The sequence below is a fragment of the Hyla sarda genome, unplaced genomic scaffold, assembly GCF_029499605.1.
Source record: "Hyla sarda isolate aHylSar1 unplaced genomic scaffold, aHylSar1.hap1 scaffold_588, whole genome shotgun sequence".
Taxonomy (NCBI): Eukaryota; Metazoa; Chordata; class Amphibia; order Anura; family Hylidae; genus Hyla; species Hyla sarda.
The window spans coordinates 116,394-139,821 of NW_026610601.1; the positions used below are offsets into that span (position 1 = coordinate 116,394).

Genomic DNA, 23,428 nt, shown 5'->3' on the forward strand with positions numbered 1-23,428 from the left:
GGAGATTGTTGCATCCACCTAGAACCCTCAGAACTACAGTGCTATGATGTCACTCACTTCCACAGGCCTTGCAGAGTGTAAACAACAACAACCCAGCTTTGTTGTGTATGTAACCATAGGGATTTGTGATGTCACCTAGAACCTTCACAGCAGCGACAGCTTTATGAGGAGCATCAGCACTGCTCTGCCTGAGCAGAACCATCACCGCCATAGGTTGTCAAATAACCCGGGTTTAACCCACACAGGTAAGTCCAATGGGGTGCAGGCATGTCCTCTATGCTTACAGCTTCCCGTGGGTGTTGGTTTGATACCGTTTGGGGACAGCCAAGGAGGCATCTGCAGGCAACAAAGGTAGGTGTGTGCTTGTGTGTGTGTTTCCTATGCAGATCCTAAGCCCAGTGTCACATGCAAGTAGGAGGAGTAAGAAGGGTTCCTGGCAAATCCGGGTTATGGATTGCATTTAAAAAGGCCCCGTGGGAGTGCAATGGGCCCCTGTCTTGCTGCTTAGCAATAATGGTATGGGTTTAGGTTCTGCTGTGTGTACTGGTGGTTGACTGCCCCCCAGCCCAGAGTGTGCATGGAAAATTGTCTGGCAGCCTCCCTGACAGCAAGCAGTGATAGTGCCCATGAAGGGGACCTTGTTGGGCCCGCCCCTTTCACGGTTATCGCTTCTCGGCCTTTTGGCTAAGATCAAGTGTAGTATCTGCTCACTTGGTCTGGTCAGAGGGTGTCTGGGGTACCCGGCTCCTTGGCCTGGGGGGATCGTCCTTCTTAACGGAGGGACTTCACCCCCCTGCTGCTATTAGGGAGCCGGCTTAGTCCCCAGACAACGGGAGGCGATCACCCTTCACTGCCCACTCTTTGGTGGGGGAGTGTTTTTCTGTCCCTGCCTGGACACGCCTATTGAAGATGGAAGAGATCATGGACACCTCTCAATCTGCTGGAGAGGAGGTTCCTTTTTTTGGGAAGATCAAGAATGGGGTCCGGATCCTGCTGAAAGACCTTGAGAAGAAAAGAAGAGGACTTTCCTTTGTAATGGAGGAAATTCTTTTTGGAGTTTTGGAAATTGCAATGACACAAATCCTTTCCATGTTGGAATTTCCAAAGAAAGGGTGCTTTGATGTTATTTTGGTTTCCGAAGAGGATTATGATTTATTTTGGAAGAAATTTGAGACAATCAAGTCTGATCCAGTGTGGGAGGGCGTGGAAGTCATTCCCCACTTTCCCAGGAGAGAAAGAATTTTAACGGTGAGGATGTATAGTCCTTACGTCCCTGAGGAGGATATTATAATTCTTTTGACCCAATTTTGTGAGGAAATTGCGCCACTTGGCAAAATTTATAATCAGTATGGAGTCTGGACAACAAAGTGGAGATTTAAAGTAAAGTTCAAGGAAGACGCAGATGGAAGAGTTCTTTATCCCCCTGCCCGTTTTAAAATAGGGGTTATCAATGGAGATATGTTTTTTGCAGGTATGCAGAATTTCTGTAGAAAATGCAAGAAATATGGCCATTTAAAGGAAGAGTGCACCTCAATGTGGTGCCAAAAATGCCAAAAAGAAGGTCATGAAATTGAATCCTGTAGCCAAAAAAGTAAATGTAATTTATGTAACAAAATTGGTCACATGTATGTGAACTGTCCAAAGAGGAAGAAGAAAAGAGAAGAAGAAGTTTCTGAACAAGAGCCAGAAATTAAAAGATCTGTGGTAACCCAAGAGCCAAAAATTGTTGGAAAAGAGATGATAGTAGAAGAAAAGAACATTGGAGAGCATAAGAGTAAAAAGAAAAATGAAGAGCCGGTGAGAAATTTAAGAGGATATTCAGGGTCTTTCCAAACTATTTTGGAGAGAGCTCCAGATGAGGAAAGAGAATTGTTCTTACAGGACCTGGATAATCTATTATCCACCTTTAAAGCCCAGTTGCCTGCAGTAAGAAACAAAGTTTATGATTCTTTTCGCCTTGACGTGGATCGATTTATGGTAACTTATAAAATACCGGCCTGGTTGGCCATCCCAGTAAAAAGGGAAATGGAAAAAGGAAGCTTAAGCTATGGTTTAATTGATTACTTGGCAGTTTACGCCCGGAGAAAGGGAATGAATTTGTTATAATTTTGGAATGTTTATTATTTTTATTGTTGTTATAATATTTATTTCAATTTGTCTTTTTTATTTTAGGAATAAATAAAACTGTTACCTGATGATGAACAAAACAATCGAGTCCATATAAGATCTTGGAGCTCTGATTGAGTTCTGAGGGCTAACTTAAAAAAAAATCTGTTCTTATCAGTTTAATATCTGATACGTCCCCTATCTGGGGACCATATATTAAATGGATTTTTGAGAACGGGGGCCGATTTCGAAGCTTGCTTCCGTCGCCCTATGCATTGACCCGATATGGCAGTATCTTCGGGTACAGTGCACCACCCCCTTACAGGGTTAAAAAGAAAGATTCCTACTTTCATTGCTACCTGCTTGCTGGCTAGCCAGCTAGCCAGCCCTGTGGGCCTTGCTGCTGCTGCTGCTGCAGCCAAAAAACAAAAGGTGGTGCTGCTGCTGCTTCTGCTTCTGCTTGTGTCTGGCCGCTGTTGGAGCGTCCAGGCACAGGACTTCTGCTGCTGCTGACTAAATGGCCTCCTTAATTGGATCATTTGAGTAGCCAGCACACCTGTGCAGGTAGGGCATGACATGATAGGCAGCTGCCTTGATAGCGGGTGGGTGCTGAATGTTCCTAATTGACAAAATAAGATTAATGCTTATGAAGAAATATAAAATCTCATCCCTTCCCCAATATCGCGCCACACCCCTACCCCTTAATTCCCTGGTTGAACTTGATGGACATATGTCTTTTTTCGACCGTACTAACTATGTAACTATGTAACATAACATGGGGGGGGGGGGTCTCCTGGCTGTTCACACAGGTGTGTCATTGCTGTACATTGACCATGCATTGCTTCTGTGGTATTGCAAAGGCAAAGACAAATGCTTCCAGCCATCCATTGCACTAATGGATTGGTCATCAGCTGGCTGTCTATGTCCCGCATCAATATAGACCAAAGTACAGAGGGTTAGGCTATGCTATTGTGCACCTACCTGATGCATCAGAAGGTGCGAGGCCCTTGCTAAATTCTGTGCACAGACTTTGAGATCTATGCTTTAGACTGTATCTAAACCTGCTCCAACATGGACTGACATTCTGGCCTACTTTCAGCCGATGCGACTTGTCTGTCGCTGAACAGTCGCTTTTTATGTATTCAGCACCTATGTATAATGTTGTAAAAATGCTCTAGAAGCTAAAGTCGCAGAAATGTCACACATATTTGGCCTGCAACTTTCTGTGCGACAAATTCAGACAGGAAAAATCAGTATAAATCCTTAGAAAATTATCCCCCAGTGTCTCCATCTGCTGGCGGTATTGAATAAGCATTGCTGCACTGATGGGGTATGCATTAGACGAAAAAAAAGAAGAAAAAGAAGAATAATACGCCCAGAAAAGAGGCGAAAAGGAGAAAAACGTAAAAAAACGTGAAAAAAAAGTAAGAGGAAGAGAAGGGAAAAAAAGGTGGAAATGGGTTTAAAAGTGATTTCGGCGGAGAAATATATATATATATATATATATATATATATATATATATATACGCGCACACACACACATATATATAAACGTATTCTCCGTTGAGATATTGCAGCCGCTGCTGTGTCCAGGCCCAGGAGCCTTAGCACTGTGCTGTGATGTCACTCAATACCACTGACATCACTAGGTGTAAACAACATCTCTCCTTTGCTGTGTATGTGACTATGGAGCTGTTTGGTGATGTCGTCTATTATGGCCTTCATAGAAGCAACAGGAGATTGTTGCATCCATCTAGAACCCTCAGAACTACAGTGCTATGATGTCACTCACTTCCACAGGCCTTGCAGAGTGTAAACAACAACAACCCAGCTTTGTTGTGTATGTAACCATAGGGATTTGTGATGTCACCTAGAACCTTCACAGCAGCGACAGCTTTATGAGGAGCATCAGCACTGCTCTGCCTGAGCAGAACCATCACCGCCATAGGTTGTCAAATAACCCGGGTTTAACCCACACAGGTAAGTCCAATGGGGTGCAGGCATGTCCTCTATGCTTACAGCTTCCCGTGGGTGTTGGTTTGATACCGTTTGGGGACAGCCAAGGAGGCATCTGCAGGCAACAAAGGTAGGTGTGTGCTTGTGTGTGTGTTTCCTATGCAGATCCTAAGCCCAGTGTCACATGCAAGTAGGAGGAGTAAGAAGGGTTCCTGGCAAATCCGGGTTATGGATTGCATTTAAAAAGGCCCCGTGGGAGTGCAATGGGCCCCTGTCTTGCTGCTTAGCAATAATGGTATGGGTTTAGGTTCTGCTGTGTGTACTGGTGGTTGACTGCCCCCCAGCCCAGAGTGTGCATGGAAAATTGTCTGGCAGCCTCCCTGACAGCAAGCAGTGATAGTGCCCATGAAGGGGACCTTGTTGGGCCCGCCCCTTTCACGGTTATCGCTTCTCGGCCTTTTGGCTAAGATCAAGTGTAGTATCTGTTCTTATCAGTTTAATATCTGATACGTCCCCTATCTGGGGACCATATATTAAATGGATTTTTGAGAACGGGGGCCGATTTCGAAGCTTGCTTCCGTCGCCCTATGCATTGACCCGATATGGCAGTATCTTCGGGTACAGTGCACCACCCCCTTACAGGGTTAAAAAGAAAGATTCCTACTTTCATTGCTACCTGCTTGCTGGCTAGCCAGCTAGCCAGCCCTGTGGGCCTTGCTGCTGCTGCTGCTGCAGCCAAAAAACAAAAGGTGGTGCTGCTGCTGCTTCTGCTTCTGCTTGTGTCTGGCCGCTGTTGGAGCGTCCAGGCACAGGACTTCTGCTGCTGCTGACTAAATGGCCTCCTTAATTGGATCATTTGAGTAGCCAGCACACCTGTGCAGGTAGGGCATGACATGATAGGCAGCTGCCTTGATAGCGGGTGGGTGCTGAATGTTCCTAATTGACAAAATAAGATTAATGCTTATGAAGAAATATAAAATCTCATCCCTTCCCCAATATCGCGCCACACCCCTACCCCTTAATTCCCTGGTTGAACTTGATGGACATATGTCTTTTTTCGACCGTACTAACTATGTAACTATGTAACATAACATGGGGGGGGGGGGGGGGTCTCCTGGCTGTTCACACAGGTGTGTCATTGCTGTACATTGACCATGCATTGCTTCTGTGGTATTGCAAAGGCAAAGACAAATGCTTCCAGCCATCCATTGCACTAATGGATTGGTCATCAGCTGGCTGTCTATGTCCCGCATCAATATAGACCAAAGTACAGAGGGTTAGGCTATGCTATTGTGCACCTACCTGATGCATCAGAAGGTGCGAGGCCCTTGCTAAATTCTGTGCACAGACTTTGAGATCTATGCTTTAGACTGTATCTAAACCTGCTCCAACATGGACTGACATTCTGGCCTACTTTCAGCCGATGCGACTTGTCTGTCGCTGAACAGTCGCTTTTTATGTATTCAGCACCTATGTATAATGTTGTAAAAATGCTCTAGAAGCTAAAGTCGCAGAAATGTCACACATATTTGGCCTGCAACTTTCTGTGCGACAAATTCAGACAGGAAAAATCAGTATAAATCCTTAGAAAATTATCCCCCAGTGTCTCCATCTGCTGGCGGTATTGAATAAGCATTGCTGCACTGATGGGGTATGCATTAGACGAAAAAAAAGAAGAAAAAGAAGAATAATACGCCCAGAAAAGAGGCGAAAAGGAGAAAAACGTAAAAAAACGTGAAAAAAAAGTAAGAGGAAGAGAAGGGAAAAAAAGGTGGAAATGGGTTTAAAAGTGATTTCGGCGGAGAAATATATATATATATATATATATATATATATATATATATATACGCGCACACACACACATATATATAAACGTATTCTCCGTTGAGATATTGCAGCCGCTGCTGTGTCCAGGCCCAGGAGCCTTAGCACTGTGCTGTGATGTCACTCAATACCACTGACATCACTAGGTGTAAACAACATCTCTCCTTTGCTGTGTATGTGACTATGGAGCTGTTTGGTGATGTCGTCTATTATGGCCTTCATAGAAGCAACAGGAGATTGTTGCATCCATCTAGAACCCTCAGAACTACAGTGCTATGATGTCACTCACTTCCACAGGCCTTGCAGAGTGTAAACAACAACAACCCAGCTTTGTTGTGTATGTAACCATAGGGATTTGTGATGTCACCTAGAACCTTCACAGCAGCGACAGCTTTATGAGGAGCATCAGCACTGCTCTGCCTGAGCAGAACCATCACCGCCATAGGTTGTCAAATAACCCGGGTTTAACCCACACAGGTAAGTCCAATGGGGTGCAGGCATGTCCTCTATGCTTACAGCTTCCCGTGGGTGTTGGTTTGATACCGTTTGGGGACAGCCAAGGAGGCATCTGCAGGCAACAAAGGTAGGTGTGTGCTTGTGTGTGTGTTTCCTATGCAGATCCTAAGCCCAGTGTCACATGCAAGTAGGAGGAGTAAGAAGGGTTCCTGGCAAATCCGGGTTATGGATTGCATTTAAAAAGGCCCCGTGGGAGTGCAATGGGCCCCTGTCTTGCTGCTTAGCAATAATGGTATGGGTTTAGGTTCTGCTGTGTGTACTGGTGGTTGACTGCCCCCCAGCCCAGAGTGTGCATGGAAAATTGTCTGGCAGCCTCCCTGACAGCAAGCAGTGATAGTGCCCATGAAGGGGACCTTGTTGGGCCCGCCCCTTTCACGGTTATCGCTTCTCGGCCTTTTGGCTAAGATCAAGTGTAGTATCTGTTCTTATCAGTTTAATATCTGATACGTCCCCTATCTGGGGACCATATATTAAATGGATTTTTGAGAACGGGGGCCGATTTCGAAGCTTGCTTCCGTCGCCCTATGCATTGACCCGATATGGCAGTATCTTCGGGTACAGTGCACCACCCCCTTACAGGGTTAAAAAGAAAGATTCCTACTTTCATTGCTACCTGCTTGCTGGCTAGCCAGCTAGCCAGCCCTGTGGGCCTTGCTGCTGCTGCTGCTGCAGCCAAAAAACAAAAGGTGGTGCTGCTGCTGCTTCTGCTTCTGCTTGTGTCTGGCCGCTGTTGGAGCGTCCAGGCACAGGACTTCTGCTGCTGCTGACTAAATGGCCTCCTTAATTGGATCATTTGAGTAGCCAGCACACCTGTGCAGGTAGGGCATGACATGATAGGCAGCTGCCTTGATAGCGGGTGGGTGCTGAATGTTCCTAATTGACAAAATAAGATTAATGCTTATGAAGAAATATAAAATCTCATCCCTTCCCCAATATCGCGCCACACCCCTACCCCTTAATTCCCTGGTTGAACTTGATGGACATATGTCTTTTTTCGACCGTACTAACTATGTAACTATGTAACATAACATGGGGGGGGGGGGGGGTCTCCTGGCTGTTCACACAGGTGTGTCATTGCTGTACATTGACCATGCATTGCTTCTGTGGTATTGCAAAGGCAAAGACAAATGCTTCCAGCCATCCATTGCACTAATGGATTGGTCATCAGCTGGCTGTCTATGTCCCGCATCAATATAGACCAAAGTACAGAGGGTTAGGCTATGCTATTGTGCACCTACCTGATGCATCAGAAGGTGCGAGGCCCTTGCTAAATTCTGTGCACAGACTTTGAGATCTATGCTTTAGACTGTATCTAAACCTGCTCCAACATGGACTGACATTCTGGCCTACTTTCAGCCGATGCGACTTGTCTGTCGCTGAACAGTCGCTTTTTATGTATTCAGCACCTATGTATAATGTTGTAAAAATGCTCTAGAAGCTAAAGTCGCAGAAATGTCACACATATTTGGCCTGCAACTTTCTGTGCGACAAATTCAGACAGGAAAAATCAGTATAAATCCTTAGAAAATTATCCCCCAGTGTCTCCATCTGCTGGCGGTATTGAATAAGCATTGCTGCACTGATGGGGTATGCATTAGACGAAAAAAAAGAAGAAAAAGAAGAATAATACGCCCAGAAAAGAGGCGAAAAGGAGAAAAACGTAAAAAAACGTGAAAAAAAAGTAAGAGGAAGAGAAGGGAAAAAAAGGTGGAAATGGGTTTAAAAGTGATTTCGGCGGAGAAATATATATATATATATATATATATATATATATATATACGCGCACACACACACATATATATAAACGTATTCTCCGTTGAGATATTGCAGCCGCTGCTGTGTCCAGGCCCAGGAGCCTTAGCACTGTGCTGTGATGTCACTCAATACCACTGACATCACTAGGTGTAAACAACATCTCTCCTTTGCTGTGTATGTGACTATGGAGCTGTTTGGTGATGTCGTCTATTATGGCCTTCATAGAAGCAACAGGAGATTGTTGCATCCATCTAGAACCCTCAGAACTACAGTGCTATGATGTCACTCACTTCCACAGGCCTTGCAGAGTGTAAACAACAACAACCCAGCTTTGTTGTGTATGTAACCATAGGGATTTGTGATGTCACCTAGAACCTTCACAGCAGCGACAGCTTTATGAGGAGCATCAGCACTGCTCTGCCTGAGCAGAACCATCACCGCCATAGGTTGTCAAATAACCCGGGTTTAACCCACACAGGTAAGTCCAATGGGGTGCAGGCATGTCCTCTATGCTTACAGCTTCCCGTGGGTGTTGGTTTGATACCGTTTGGGGACAGCCAAGGAGGCATCTGCAGGCAACAAAGGTAGGTGTGTGCTTGTGTGTGTGTTTCCTATGCAGATCCTAAGCCCAGTGTCACATGCAAGTAGGAGGAGTAAGAAGGGTTCCTGGCAAATCCGGGTTATGGATTGCATTTAAAAAGGCCCCGTGGGAGTGCAATGGGCCCCTGTCTTGCTGCTTAGCAATAATGGTATGGGTTTAGGTTCTGCTGTGTGTACTGGTGGTTGACTGCCCCCCAGCCCAGAGTGTGCATGGAAAATTGTCTGGCAGCCTCCCTGACAGCAAGCAGTGATAGTGCCCATGAAGGGGACCTTGTTGGGCCCGCCCCTTTCACGGTTATCGCTTCTCGGCCTTTTGGCTAAGATCAAGTGTAGTATCTGTTCTTATCAGTTTAATATCTGATACGTCCCCTATCTGGGGACCATATATTAAATGGATTTTTGAGAACGGGGGCCGATTTCGAAGCTTGCTTCCGTCGCCCTATGCATTGACCCGATATGGCAGTATCTTCGGGTACAGTGCACCACCCCCTTACAGGGTTAAAAAGAAAGATTCCTACTTTCATTGCTACCTGCTTGCTGGCTAGCCAGCTAGCCAGCCCTGTGGGCCTTGCTGCTGCTGCTGCTGCAGCCAAAAAACAAAAGGTGGTGCTGCTGCTGCTTCTGCTTCTGCTTGTGTCTGGCCGCTGTTGGAGCGTCCAGGCACAGGACTTCTGCTGCTGCTGACTAAATGGCCTCCTTAATTGGATCATTTGAGTAGCCAGCACACCTGTGCAGGTAGGGCATGACATGATAGGCAGCTGCCTTGATAGCGGGTGGGTGCTGAATGTTCCTAATTGACAAAATAAGATTAATGCTTATGAAGAAATATAAAATCTCATCCCTTCCCCAATATCGCGCCACACCCCTACCCCTTAATTCCCTGGTTGAACTTGATGGACATATGTCTTTTTTCGACCGTACTAACTATGTAACTATGTAACATAACATGGGGGGGGGGGGGGTCTCCTGGCTGTTCACACAGGTGTGTCATTGCTGTACATTGACCATGCATTGCTTCTGTGGTATTGCAAAGGCAAAGACAAATGCTTCCAGCCATCCATTGCACTAATGGATTGGTCATCAGCTGGCTGTCTATGTCCCGCATCAATATAGACCAAAGTACAGAGGGTTAGGCTATGCTATTGTGCACCTACCTGATGCATCAGAAGGTGCGAGGCCCTTGCTAAATTCTGTGCACAGACTTTGAGATCTATGCTTTAGACTGTATCTAAACCTGCTCCAACATGGACTGACATTCTGGCCTACTTTCAGCCGATGCGACTTGTCTGTCGCTGAACAGTCGCTTTTTATGTATTCAGCACCTATGTATAATGTTGTAAAAATGCTCTAGAAGCTAAAGTCGCAGAAATGTCACACATATTTGGCCTGCAACTTTCTGTGCGACAAATTCAGACAGGAAAAATCAGTATAAATCCTTAGAAAATTATCCCCCAGTGTCTCCATCTGCTGGCGGTATTGAATAAGCATTGCTGCACTGATGGGGTATGCATTAGACGAAAAAAAAGAAGAAAAAGAAGAATAATACGCCCAGAAAAGAGGCGAAAAGGAGAAAAACGTAAAAAAACGTGAAAAAAAAGTAAGAGGAAGAGAAGGGAAAAAAAGGTGGAAATGGGTTTAAAAGTGATTTCGGCGGAGAAATATATATATATATATATATATATATATATATATATATATATACGCGCACACACACACATATATATAAACGTATTCTCCGTTGAGATATTGCAGCCGCTGCTGTGTCCAGGCCCAGGAGCCTTAGCACTGTGCTGTGATGTCACTCAATACCACTGACATCACTAGGTGTAAACAACATCTCTCCTTTGCTGTGTATGTGACTATGGAGCTGTTTGGTGATGTCGTCTATTATGGCCTTCATAGAAGCAACAGGAGATTGTTGCATCCATCTAGAACCCTCAGAACTACAGTGCTATGATGTCACTCACTTCCACAGGCCTTGCAGAGTGTAAACAACAACAACCCAGCTTTGTTGTGTATGTAACCATAGGGATTTGTGATGTCACCTAGAACCTTCACAGCAGCGACAGCTTTATGAGGAGCATCAGCACTGCTCTGCCTGAGCAGAACCATCACCGCCATAGGTTGTCAAATAACCCGGGTTTAACCCACACAGGTAAGTCCAATGGGGTGCAGGCATGTCCTCTATGCTTACAGCTTCCCGTGGGTGTTGGTTTGATACCGTTTGGGGACAGCCAAGGAGGCATTTGCAGGCAACAAAGGTAGGTGTGTGCTTGTGTGTGTGTTTCCTATGCAGATCCTAAGCCCAGTGTCACATGCAAGTAGGAGGAGTAAGAAGGGTTCCTGGCAAATCCGGGTTATGGATTGCATTTAAAAAGGCCCCGTGGGAGTGCAATGGGCCCCTGTCTTGCTGCTTAGCAATAATGGTATGGGTTTAGGTTCTGCTGTGTGTACTGGTGGTTGACTGCCCCCCAGCCCAGAGTGTGCATGGAAAATTGTCTGGCAGCCTCCCTGACAGCAAGCAGTGATAGTGCCCATGAAGGGGACCTTGTTGGGCCCGCCCCTTTCACGGTTATCGCTTCTCGGCCTTTTGGCTAAGATCAAGTGTAGTATCTGTTCTTATCAGTTTAATATCTGATACGTCCCCTATCTGGGGACCATATATTAAATGGATTTTTGAGAACGGGGGCCGATTTCGAAGCTTGCTTCCGTCGCCCTATGCATTGACCCGATATGGCAGTATCTTCGGGTACAGTGCACCACCCCCTTACAGGGTTAAAAAGAAAGATTCCTACTTTCATTGCTACCTGCTTGCTGGCTAGCCAGCTAGCCAGCCCTGTGGGCCTTGCTGCTGCTGCTGCTGCAGCCAAAAAACAAAAGGTGGTGCTGCTGCTGCTTCTGCTTCTGCTTGTGTCTGGCCGCTGTTGGAGCGTCCAGGCACAGGACTTCTGCTGCTGCTGACTAAATGGCCTCCTTAATTGGATCATTTGAGTAGCCAGCACACCTGTGCAGGTAGGGCATGACATGATAGGCAGCTGCCTTGATAGCGGGTGGGTGCTGAATGTTCCTAATTGACAAAATAAGATTAATGCTTATGAAGAAATATAAAATCTCATCCCTTCCCCAATATCGCGCCACACCCCTACCCCTTAATTCCCTGGTTGAACTTGATGGACATATGTCTTTTTTCGACCGTACTAACTATGTAACTATGTAACATAACATGGGGGGGGGGGTCTCCTGGCTGTTCACACAGGTGTGTCATTGCTGTACATTGACCATGCATTGCTTCTGTGGTATTGCAAAGGCAAAGACAAATGCTTCCAGCCATCCATTGCACTAATGGATTGGTCATCAGCTGGCTGTCTATGTCCCGCATCAATATAGACCAAAGTACAGAGGGTTAGGCTATGCTATTGTGCACCTACCTGATGCATCAGAAGGTGCGAGGCCCTTGCTAAATTCTGTGCACAGACTTTGAGATCTATGCTTTAGACTGTATCTAAACCTGCTCCAACATGGACTGACATTCTGGCCTACTTTCAGCCGATGCGACTTGTCTGTCGCTGAACAGTCGCTTTTTATGTATTCAGCACCTATGTATAATGTTGTAAAAATGCTCTAGAAGCTAAAGTCGCAGAAATGTCACACATATTTGGCCTGCAACTTTCTGTGCGACAAATTCAGACAGGAAAAATCAGTATAAATCCTTAGAAAATTATCCCCCAGTGTCTCCATCTGCTGGCGGTATTGAATAAGCATTGCTGCACTGATGGGGTATGCATTAGACGAAAAAAAAGAAGAAAAAGAAGAATAATACGCCCAGAAAAGAGGCGAAAAGGAGAAAAACGTAAAAAAACGTGAAAAAAAAGTAAGAGGAAGAGAAGGGAAAAAAAGGTGGAAATGGGTTTAAAAGTGATTTCGGCGGAGAAATATATATATATATATATATATATATATATATATATATATATATACGCGCACACACACACATATATATAAACGTATTCTCCGTTGAGATATTGCAGCCGCTGCTGTGTCCAGGCCCAGGAGCCTTAGCACTGTGCTGTGATGTCACTCAATACCACTGACATCACTAGGTGTAAACAACATCTCTCCTTTGCTGTGTATGTGACTATGGAGCTGTTTGGTGATGTCGTCTATTATGGCCTTCATAGAAGCAACAGGAGATTGTTGCATCCATCTAGAACCCTCAGAACTACAGTGCTATGATGTCACTCACTTCCACAGGCCTTGCAGAGTGTAAACAACAACAACCCAGCTTTGTTGTGTATGTAACCATAGGGATTTGTGATGTCACCTAGAACCTTCACAGCAGCGACAGCTTTATGAGGAGCATCAGCACTGCTCTGCCTGAGCAGAACCATCACCGCCATAGGTTGTCAAATAACCCGGGTTTAACCCACACAGGTAAGTCCAATGGGGTGCAGGCATGTCCTCTATGCTTACAGCTTCCCGTGGGTGTTGGTTTGATACCGTTTGGGGACAGCCAAGGAGGCATCTGCAGGCAACAAAGGTAGGTGTGTGCTTGTGTGTGTGTTTCCTATGCAGATCCTAAGCCCAGTGTCACATGCAAGTAGGAGGAGTAAGAAGGGTTCCTGGCAAATCCGGGTTATGGATTGCATTTAAAAAGGCCCCGTGGGAGTGCAATGGGCCCCTGTCTTGCTGCTTAGCAATAATGGTATGGGTTTAGGTTCTGCTGTGTGTACTGGTGGTTGACTGCCCCCCAGCCCAGAGTGTGCATGGAAAATTGTCTGGCAGCCTCCCTGACAGCAAGCAGTGATAGTGCCCATGAAGGGGACCTTGTTGGGCCCGCCCCTTTCACGGTTATCGCTTCTCGGCCTTTTGGCTAAGATCAAGTGTAGTATCTGTTCTTATCAGTTTAATATCTGATACGTCCCCTATCTGGGGACCATATATTAAATGGATTTTTGAGAACGGGGGCCGATTTCGAAGCTTGCTTCCGTCGCCCTATGCATTGACCCGATATGGCAGTATCTTCGGGTACAGTGCACCACCCCCTTACAGGGTTAAAAAGAAAGATTCCTACTTTCATTGCTACCTGCTTGCTGGCTAGCCAGCTAGCCAGCCCTGTGGGCCTTGCTGCTGCTGCTGCTGCAGCCAAAAAACAAAAGGTGGTGCTGCTGCTGCTTCTGCTTCTGCTTGTGTCTGGCCGCTGTTGGAGCGTCCAGGCACAGGACTTCTGCTGCTGCTGACTAAATGGCCTCCTTAATTGGATCATTTGAGTAGCCAGCACACCTGTGCAGGTAGGGCATGACATGATAGGCAGCTGCCTTGATAGCGGGTGGGTGCTGAATGTTCCTAATTGACAAAATAAGATTAATGCTTATGAAGAAATATAAAATCTCATCCCTTCCCCAATATCGCGCCACACCCCTACCCCTTAATTCCCTGGTTGAACTTGATGGACATATGTCTTTTTTCGACCGTACTAACTATGTAACTATGTAACATAACATGGGGGGGGGGGGGGGTCTCCTGGCTGTTCACACAGGTGTGTCATTGCTGTACATTGACCATGCATTGCTTCTGTGGTATTGCAAAGGCAAAGACAAATGCTTCCAGCCATCCATTGCACTAATGGATTGGTCATCAGCTGGCTGTCTATGTCCCGCATCAATATAGACCAAAGTACAGAGGGTTAGGCTATGCTATTGTGCACCTACCTGATGCATCAGAAGGTGCGAGGCCCTTGCTAAATTCTGTGCACAGACTTTGAGATCTATGCTTTAGACTGTATCTAAACCTGCTCCAACATGGACTGACATTCTGGCCTACTTTCAGCCGATGCGACTTGTCTGTCGCTGAACAGTCGCTTTTTATGTATTCAGCACCTATGTATAATGTTGTAAAAATGCTCTAGAAGCTAAAGTCGCAGAAATGTCACACATATTTGGCCTGCAACTTTCTGTGCGACAAATTCAGACAGGAAAAATCAGTATAAATCCTTAGAAAATTATCCCCCAGTGTCTCCATCTGCTGGCGGTATTGAATAAGCATTGCTGCACTGATGGGGTATGCATTAGACGAAAAAAAAGAAGAAAAAGAAGAATAATACGCCCAGAAAAGAGGCGAAAAGGAGAAAAACGTAAAAAAACGTGAAAAAAAAGTAAGAGGAAGAGAAGGGAAAAAAAGGTGGAAATGGGTTTAAAAGTGATTTCGGCGGAGAATATATATATATATATATATATATATATATATATATATATATATATATATACGCGCACACACACACATATATATAAACGTATTCTCCGTTGAGATATTGCAGCCGCTGCTGTGTCCAGGCCCAGGAGCCTTAGCACTGTGCTGTGATGTCACTCAATACCACTGACATCACTAGGTGTAAACAACATCTCTCCTTTGCTGTGTATGTGACTATGGAGCTGTTTGGTGATGTCGTCTATTATGGCCTTCATAGAAGCAACAGGAGATTGTTGCATCCATCTAGAACCCTCAGAACTACAGTGCTATGATGTCACTCACTTCCACAGGCCTTGCAGAGTGTAAACAACAACAACCCAGCTTTGTTGTGTATGTAACCATAGGGATTTGTGATGTCACCTAGAACCTTCACAGCAGCGACAGCTTTATGAGGAGCATCAGCACTGCTCTGCCTGAGCAGAACCATCACCGCCATAGGTTGTCAAATAACCCGGGTTTAACCCACACAGGTAAGTCCAATGGGGTGCAGGCATGTCCTCTATGCTTACAGCTTCCCGTGGGTGTTGGTTTGATACCGTTTGGGGACAGCCAAGGAGGCATCTGCAGGCAACAAAGGTAGGTGTGTGCTTGTGTGTGTGTTTCCTATGCAGATCCTAAGCCCAGTGTCACATGCAAGTAGGAGGAGTAAGAAGGGTTCCTGGCAAATCCGGGTTATGGATTGCATTTAAAAAGGCCCCGTGGGAGTGCAATGGGCCCCTGTCTTGCTGCTTAGCAATAATGGTATGGGTTTAGGTTCTGCTGTGTGTACTGGTGGTTGACTGCCCCCCAGCCCAGAGTGTGCATGGAAAATTGTCTGGCAGCCTCCCTGACAGCAAGCAGTGATAGTGCCCATGAAGGGGACCTTGTTGGGCCCGCCCCTTTCACGGTTATCGCTTCTCGGCCTTTTGGCTAAGATCAAGTGTAGTATCTGTTCTTATCAGTTTAATATCTGATACGTCCCCTATCTGGGGACCATATATTAAATGGATTTTTGAGAACGGGGGCCGATTTCGAAGCTTGCTTCCGTCGCCCTATGCATTGACCCGATATGGCAGTATCTTCGGGTACAGTGCACCACCCCCTTACAGGGTTAAAAAGAAAGATTCCTACTTTCATTGCTACCTGCTTGCTGGCTAGCCAGCTAGCCAGCCCTGTGGGCCTTGCTGCTGCTGCTGCTGCAGCCAAAAAACAAAAGGTGGTGCTGCTGCTGCTTCTGCTTCTGCTTGTGTCTGGCCGCTGTTGGAGCGTCCAGGCACAGGACTTCTGCTGCTGCTGACTAAATGGCCTCCTTAATTGGATCATTTGAGTAGCCAGCACACCTGTGCAGGTAGGGCATGACATGATAGGCAGCTGCCTTGATAGCGGGTGGGTGCTGAATGTTCCTAATTGACAAAATAAGATTAATGCTTATGAAGAAATATAAAATCTCATCCCTTCCCCAATATCGCGCCACACCCCTACCCCTTAATTCCCTGGTTGAACTTGATGGACATATGTCTTTTTTCGACCGTACTAACTATGTAACTATGTAACATAACATGGGGGGGGGGGGGTCTCCTGGCTGTTCACACAGGTGTGTCATTGCTGTACATTGACCATGCATTGCTTCTGTGGTATTGCAAAGGCAAAGACAAATGCTTCCAGCCATCCATTGCACTAATGGATTGGTCATCAGCTGGCTGTCTATGTCCCGCATCAATATAGACCAAAGTACAGAGGGTTAGGCTATGCTATTGTGCACCTACCTGATGCATCAGAAGGTGCGAGGCCCTTGCTAAATTCTGTGCACAGACTTTGAGATCTATGCTTTAGACTGTATCTAAACCTGCTCCAACATGGACTGACATTCTGGCCTACTTTCAGCCGATGCGACTTGTCTGTCGCTGAACAGTCGCTTTTTATGTATTCAGCACCTATGTATAATGTTGTAAAAATGCTCTAGAAGCTAAAGTCGCAGAAATGTCACACATATTTGGCCTGCAACTTTCTGTGCGACAAATTCAGACAGGAAAAATCAGTATAAATCCTTAGAAAATTATCCCCCAGTGTCTCCATCTGCTGGCGGTATTGAATAAGCATTGCTGCACTGATGGGGTATGCATTAGACGAAAAAAAAGAAGAAAAAGAAGAATAATACGCCCAGAAAAGAGGCGAAAAGGAGAAAAACGTAAAAAAACGTGAAAAAAAAGTAAGAGGAAGAGAAGGGAAAAAAAGGTGGAAATGGGTTTAAAAGTGATTTCGGCGGAGAAATATATATATATATATATATATATATATATATATATATATATACGCGCACACACACACATATATATAAACGTATTCTCCGTTGAGATATTGCAGCCGCTGCTGTGTCCAGGCCCAGGAGCCTTAGCACTGTGCTGTGATGTCACTCAATACCACTGACATCACTAGGTGTAAACAACATCTCTCCTTTGCTGTGTATGTGACTATGGAGCTGTTTGGTGATGTCGTCTATTATGGCCTTCATAGAAGCAACAGGAGATTGTTGCATCCATCTAGAACCCTCAGAACTACAGTGCTATGATGTCACTCACTTCCACAGGCCTTGCAGAGTGTAAACAACAACAACCCAGCTTTGTTGTGTATGTAACCATAGGGATTTGTGATGTCACCTAGAACCTTCACAGCAGCGACAGCTTTATGAGGAGCATCAGCACTGCTCTGCCTGAGCAGAACCATCACCGCCATAGGTTGTCAAATAACCCGGGTTTAACCCACACAGGTAAGTCCAATGGGGTGCAGGCATGTCCTCTATGCTTACAGCTTCCCGTGGGTGTTGGTTTGATACCGTTTGGGGACAGCCAAGGAGGCATCTGCAGGCAACAAAGGTAGGTGTGTGCTTGTGTGTGTGTTTCCTATGCAGATCCTAAGCCCAGTGTCACATGCAAGTAGGAGGAGTAAGAAGGGTTCCTGGCAAATCCGGGTTATGGATTGCATTTAAAAAGGCCCCGTGGGAGTGCAATGGGCCCCTGTCTTGCTGCTTAGCAATAATGGTATGGGTTTAGGTTCTGCTGTGTGTACTGGTGGTTGACTGCCCCCCAGCCCAGAGTGTGCATGGAAAATTGTCTGGCAGCCTCCCTGACAGCAAGCAGTGATAGTGCCCATGAAGGGGACCTTGTTGGGCCCGCCCCTTTCACGGTTATCGCTTCTCGGCCTTTTGGCTAAGATCAAGTGTAGTATCTGTTCTTATCAGTTTAATATCTGATACGTCCCCTATCTGGGGACCATATATTAAATGGATTTTTGAGAACGGGGGCCGATTTCGAAGCTTGCTTCCGTCGCCCTATGCATTGACCCGATATGGCAGTATCTTCGGGTACAGTGCACCACCCCCTTACAGGGTTAAAAAGAAAGATTCCTACTTTCATTGCTACCTGCTTGCTGGCTAGCCAGCTAGCCAGCCCTGTGGGCCTTGCTGCTGCTGCTGCTGCAGCCAAAAAACAAAAGGTGGTGCTGCTGCTGCTTCTGCTTCTGCTTGTGTCTGGCCGCTGTTGGAGCGTCCAGGCACAGGACTTCTGCTGCTGCTGACTAAATGGCCTCCTTAATTGGATCATTTGAGTAGCCAGCACACCTGTGCAGGTAGGGCATGACATGATAGGCAGCTGCCTTGATAGCGGGTGGGTGCTGAATGTTCCTAATTGACAAAATAAGATTAATGCTTATGAAGAAATATAAAATCTCATCCCTTCCCCAATATCGCGCCACACCCCTACCCCTTAATTCCCTGGTTGAACTTGATGGACATATGTCTTTTTTCGACCGTACTAACTATGTAACTATGTAACATAACATGGGGGGGGGGGGGTCTCCTGGCTGTTCACACAGGTGTGTCATTGCTGTACATTGACCATGCATTGCTTCTGTGGTATTGCAAAGGCAAAGACAAATGCTTCCAGCCATCCATTGCACTAATGGATTGGTCATCAGCTGGCTGTCTATGTCCCGCATCAATATAGACCAAAGTACAGAGGGTTAGGCTATGCTATTGTGCACCTACCTGATGCATCAGAAGGTGCGAGGCCCTTGCTAAATTCTGTGCACAGACTTTGAGATCTATGCTTTAGACTGTATCTAAACCTGCTCCAACATGGACTGACATTCTGGCCTACTTTCAGCCGATGCGACTTGTCTGTCGCTGAACAGTCGCTTTTTATGTATTCAGCACCTATGTATAATGTTGTAAAAATGCTCTAGAAGCTAAAGTCGCAGAAATGTCACACATATTTGGCCTGCAACTTTCTGTGCGACAAATTCAGACAGGAAAAATCAGTATAAATCCTTAGAAAATTATCCCCCAGTGTCTCCATCTGCTGGCGGTATTGAATAAGCATTGCTGCACTGATGGGGTATGCATTAGACGAAAAAAAAGAAGAAAAAGAAGAATAATACGCCCAGAAAAGAGGCGAAAAGGAGAAAAACGTAAAAAAACGTGAAAAAAAAGTAAGAGGAAGAGAAGGGAAAAAAAGGTGGAAATGGGTTTAAAAGTGATTTCGGCGGAGAAATATATATATATATATATATATATATATATATATATATATATACGCGCACACACACACATATATATAAACGTATTCTCCGTTGAGATATTGCAGCCGCTGCTGTGTCCAGGCCCAGGAGCCTTAGCACTGTGCTGTGATGTCACTCAATACCACTGACATCACTAGGTGTAAACAACATCTCTCCTTTGCTGTGTATGTGACTATGGAGCTGTTTGGTGATGTCGTCTATTATGGCCTTCATAGAAGCAACAGGAGATTGTTGCATCCATCTAGAACCCTCAGAACTACAGTGCTATGATGTCACTCACTTCCACAGGCCTTGCAGAGTGTAAACAACAACAACCCAGCTTTGTTGTGTATGTAACCATAGGGATTTGTGATGTCACCTAGAACCTTCACAGCAGCGACAGCTTTATGAGGAGCATCAGCACTGCTCTGCCTGAGCAGAACCATCACCGCCATAGGTTGTCAAATAACCCGGGTTTAACCCACACAGGTAAGTCCAATGGGGTGCAGGCATGTCCTCTATGCTTACAGCTTCCCGTGGGTGTTGGTTTGATACCGTTTGGGGACAGCCAAGGAGGCATCTGCAGGCAACAAAGGTAGGTGTGTGCTTGTGTGTGTGTTTCCTATGCAGATCCTAAGCCCAGTGTCACATGCAAGTAGGAGGAGTAAGAAGGGTTCCTGGCAAATCCGGGTTATGGATTGCATTTAAAAAGGCCCCGTGGGAGTGCAATGGGCCCCTGTCTTGCTGCTTAGCAATAATGGTATGGGTTTAGGTTCTGCTGTGTGTACTGGTGGTTGACTGCCCCCCAGCCCAGAGTGTGCATGGAAAATTGTCTGGCAGCCTCCCTGACAGCAAGCAGTGATAGTGCCCATGAAGGGGACCTTGTTGGGCCCGCCCCTTTCACGGTTATCGCTTCTCGGCCTTTTGGCTAAGATCAAGTGTAGTATCTGTTCTTATCAGTTTAATATCTGATACGTCCCCTATCTGGGGACCATATATTAAATGGATTTTTGAGAACGGGGGCCGATTTCGAAGCTTGCTTCCGTCGCCCTATGCATTGACCCGATATGGCAGTATCTTCGGGTACAGTGCACCACCCCCTTACAGGGTTAAAAAGAAAGATTCCTACTTTCATTGCTACCTGCTTGCTGGCTAGCCAGCTAGCCAGCCCTGTGGGCCTTGCTGCTGCTGCTGCTGCAGCCAAAAAACAAAAGGTGGTGCTGCTGCTGCTTCTGCTTCTGCTTGTGTCTGGCCGCTGTTGGAGCGTCCAGGCACAGGACTTCTGCTGCTGCTGACTAAATGGCCTCCTTAATTGGATCATTTGAGTAGCCAGCACACCTGTGCAGGTAGGGCATGACATGATAGGCAGCTGCCTTGATAGCGGGTGGGTGCTGAATGTTCCTAATTGACAAAATAAGATTAATGCTTATGAAGAAATATAAAATCTCATCCCTTCCCCAATATCGCGCCACACCCCTACCCCTTAATTCCCTGGTTGAACTTGATGGACATATGTCTTTTTTCGACCGTACTAACTATGTAACTATGTAACATAACATGGGGGGGGGGGTCTCCTGGCTGTTCACACAGGTGTGTCATTGCTGTACATTGACCATGCATTGCTTCTGTGGTATTGCAAAGGCAAAGACAAATGCTTCCAGCCATCCATTGCACTAATGGATTGGTCATCAGCTGGCTGTCTATGTCCCGCATCAATATAGACCAAAGTACAGAGGGTTAGGCTATGCTATTGTGCACCTACCTGATGCATCAGAAGGTGCGAGGCCCTTGCTAAATTCTGTGCACAGACTTTGAGATCTATGCTTTAGACTGTATCTAAACCTGCTCCAACATGGACTGACATTCTGGCCTACTTTCAGCCGATGCGACTTGTCTGTCGCTGAACAGTCGCTTTTTATGTATTCAGCACCTATGTATAATGTTGTAAAAATGCTCTAGAAGCTAAAGTCGCAGAAATGTCACACATATTTGGCCTGCAACTTTCTGTGCGACAAATTCAGACAGGAAAAATCAGTATAAATCCTTAGAAAATTATCCCCCAGTGTCTCCATCTGCTGGCGGTATTGAATAAGCATTGCTGCACTGATGGGGTATGCATTAGACGAAAAAAAAGAAGAAAAAGAAGAATAATACGCCCAGAAAAGAGGCGAAAAGGAGAAAAACGTAAAAAAACGTGAAAAAAAAGTAAGAGGAAGAGAAGGGAAAAAAAGGTGGAAATGGGTTTAAAAGTGATTTCGGCGGAGAAATATATATATATATATATATATATATATATATATATATATATATATACGCGCACACACACACATATATATAAACGTATTCTCCGTTGAGATATTGCAGCCGCTGCTGTGTCCAGGCCCAGGAGCCTTAGCACTGTGCTGTGATGTCACTCAATACCACTGACATCACTAGGTGTAAACAACATCTCTCCTTTGCTGTGTATGTGACTATGGAGCTGTTTGGTGATGTCGTCTATTATGGCCTTCATAGAAGCAACAGGAGATTGTTGCATCCATCTAGAACCCTCAGAACTACAGTGCTATGATGTCACTCACTTCCACAGGCCTTGCAGAGTGTAAACAACAACAACCCAGCTTTGTTGTGTATGTAACCATAGGGATTTGTGATGTCACCTAGAACCTTCACAGCAGCGACAGCTTTATGAGGAGCATCAGCACTGCTCTGCCTGAGCAGAACCATCACCGCCATAGGTTGTCAAATAACCCGGGTTTAACCCACACAGGTAAGTCCAATGGGGTGCAGGCATGTCCTCTATGCTTACAGCTTCCCGTGGGTGTTGGTTTGATACCGTTTGGGGACAGCCAAGGAGGCATCTGCAGGCAACAAAGGTAGGTGTGTGCTTGTGTGTGTGTTTCCTATGCAGATCCTAAGCCCAGTGTCACATGCAAGTAGGAGGAGTAAGAAGGGTTCCTGGCAAATCCGGGTTATGGATTGCATTTAAAAAGGCCCCGTGGGAGTGCAATGGGCCCCTGTCTTGCTGCTTAGCAATAATGGTATGGGTTTAGGTTCTGCTGTGTGTACTGGTGGTTGACTGCCCCCCAGCCCAGAGTGTGCATGGAAAATTGTCTGGCAGCCTCCCTGACAGCAAGCAGTGATAGTGCCCATGAAGGGGACCTTGTTGGGCCCGCCCCTTTCACGGTTATCGCTTCTCGGCCTTTTGGCTAAGATCAAGTGTAGTATCTGTTCTTATCAGTTTAATATCTGATACGTCCCCTATCTGGGGACCATATATTAAATGGATTTTTGAGAACGGGGGCCGATTTCGAAGCTTGCTTCCGTCGCCCTATGCATTGACCCGATATGGCAGTATCTTCGGGTACAGTGCACCACCCCCTTACAGGGTTAAAAAGAAAGATTCCTACTTTCATTGCTACCTGCTTGCTGGCTAGCCAGCTAGCCAGCCCTGTGGGCCTTGCTGCTGCTGCTGCTGCAGCCAAAAAACAAAAGGTGGTGCTGCTGCTGCTTCTGCTTCTGCTTGTGTCTGGCCGCTGTTGGAGCGTCCAGGCACAGGACTTCTGCTGCTGCTGACTAAATGGCCTCCTTAATTGGATCATTTGAGTAGCCAGCACACCTGTGCAGGTAGGGCATGACATGATAGGCAGCTGCCTTGATAGCGGGTGGGTGCTGAATGTTCCTAATTGACAAAATAAGATTAATGCTTATGAAGAAATATAAAATCTCATCCCTTCCCCAATATCGCGCCACACCCCTACCCCTTAATTCCCTGGTTGAACTTGATGGACATATGTCTTTTTTCGACCGTACTATCTATGTAACTATGTAACATAACATGGGGGGGGGGGGTCTCCTGGCTGTTCACACAGGTGTGTCATTGCTGTACATTGAC

General features: G+C 45.9%; 10 non-coding genes and 1 pseudogene across 10 annotated transcripts; all 11 read left to right on the forward strand.

The window, feature by feature from the left end:
* Nucleotides 1-664: 664 nt before the first annotated feature.
* LOC130340329 (U2 spliceosomal RNA) lies at nt 665-801 on the forward strand (annotated as a pseudogene).
* Nucleotides 802-2,239: 1,438 nt separating this feature from the next.
* On the forward strand, nt 2,240-2,423 carry LOC130340323 (U2 spliceosomal RNA). Its single transcript, XR_008880469.1, has one exon. It is a non-coding gene; the product is annotated as a U2 spliceosomal RNA (small nuclear RNA).
* Nucleotides 2,424-4,505: 2,082 nt separating this feature from the next.
* Nucleotides 4,506-4,696, forward strand: LOC130340377 (U2 spliceosomal RNA). The gene has a single exon (XR_008880514.1). It is a non-coding gene; the product is annotated as a U2 spliceosomal RNA (small nuclear RNA).
* A 2,086-nt stretch (nt 4,697-6,782) lies between these two features.
* LOC130340378 (U2 spliceosomal RNA) lies at nt 6,783-6,973 on the forward strand. The gene has a single exon (XR_008880515.1). It is a non-coding gene; the product is annotated as a U2 spliceosomal RNA (small nuclear RNA).
* A 2,081-nt stretch (nt 6,974-9,054) lies between these two features.
* Nucleotides 9,055-9,245, forward strand: LOC130340379 (U2 spliceosomal RNA). Its single transcript, XR_008880516.1, has one exon. It is a non-coding gene; the product is annotated as a U2 spliceosomal RNA (small nuclear RNA).
* A 2,086-nt stretch (nt 9,246-11,331) lies between these two features.
* On the forward strand, nt 11,332-11,522 carry LOC130340283 (U2 spliceosomal RNA). The gene has a single exon (XR_008880434.1). It is a non-coding gene; the product is annotated as a U2 spliceosomal RNA (small nuclear RNA).
* Nucleotides 11,523-13,607: 2,085 nt separating this feature from the next.
* On the forward strand, nt 13,608-13,798 carry LOC130340284 (U2 spliceosomal RNA). The gene has a single exon (XR_008880435.1). It is a non-coding gene; the product is annotated as a U2 spliceosomal RNA (small nuclear RNA).
* Nucleotides 13,799-15,892: 2,094 nt separating this feature from the next.
* Nucleotides 15,893-16,083, forward strand: LOC130340285 (U2 spliceosomal RNA). Its single transcript, XR_008880436.1, has one exon. It is a non-coding gene; the product is annotated as a U2 spliceosomal RNA (small nuclear RNA).
* A 2,085-nt stretch (nt 16,084-18,168) lies between these two features.
* LOC130340286 (U2 spliceosomal RNA) lies at nt 18,169-18,359 on the forward strand. The gene has a single exon (XR_008880437.1). It is a non-coding gene; the product is annotated as a U2 spliceosomal RNA (small nuclear RNA).
* A 2,085-nt stretch (nt 18,360-20,444) lies between these two features.
* LOC130340287 (U2 spliceosomal RNA) lies at nt 20,445-20,635 on the forward strand. Its single transcript, XR_008880438.1, has one exon. It is a non-coding gene; the product is annotated as a U2 spliceosomal RNA (small nuclear RNA).
* Nucleotides 20,636-22,722: 2,087 nt separating this feature from the next.
* On the forward strand, nt 22,723-22,913 carry LOC130340290 (U2 spliceosomal RNA). Its single transcript, XR_008880440.1, has one exon. It is a non-coding gene; the product is annotated as a U2 spliceosomal RNA (small nuclear RNA).
* Nucleotides 22,914-23,428: the final 515 nt, after the last annotated feature.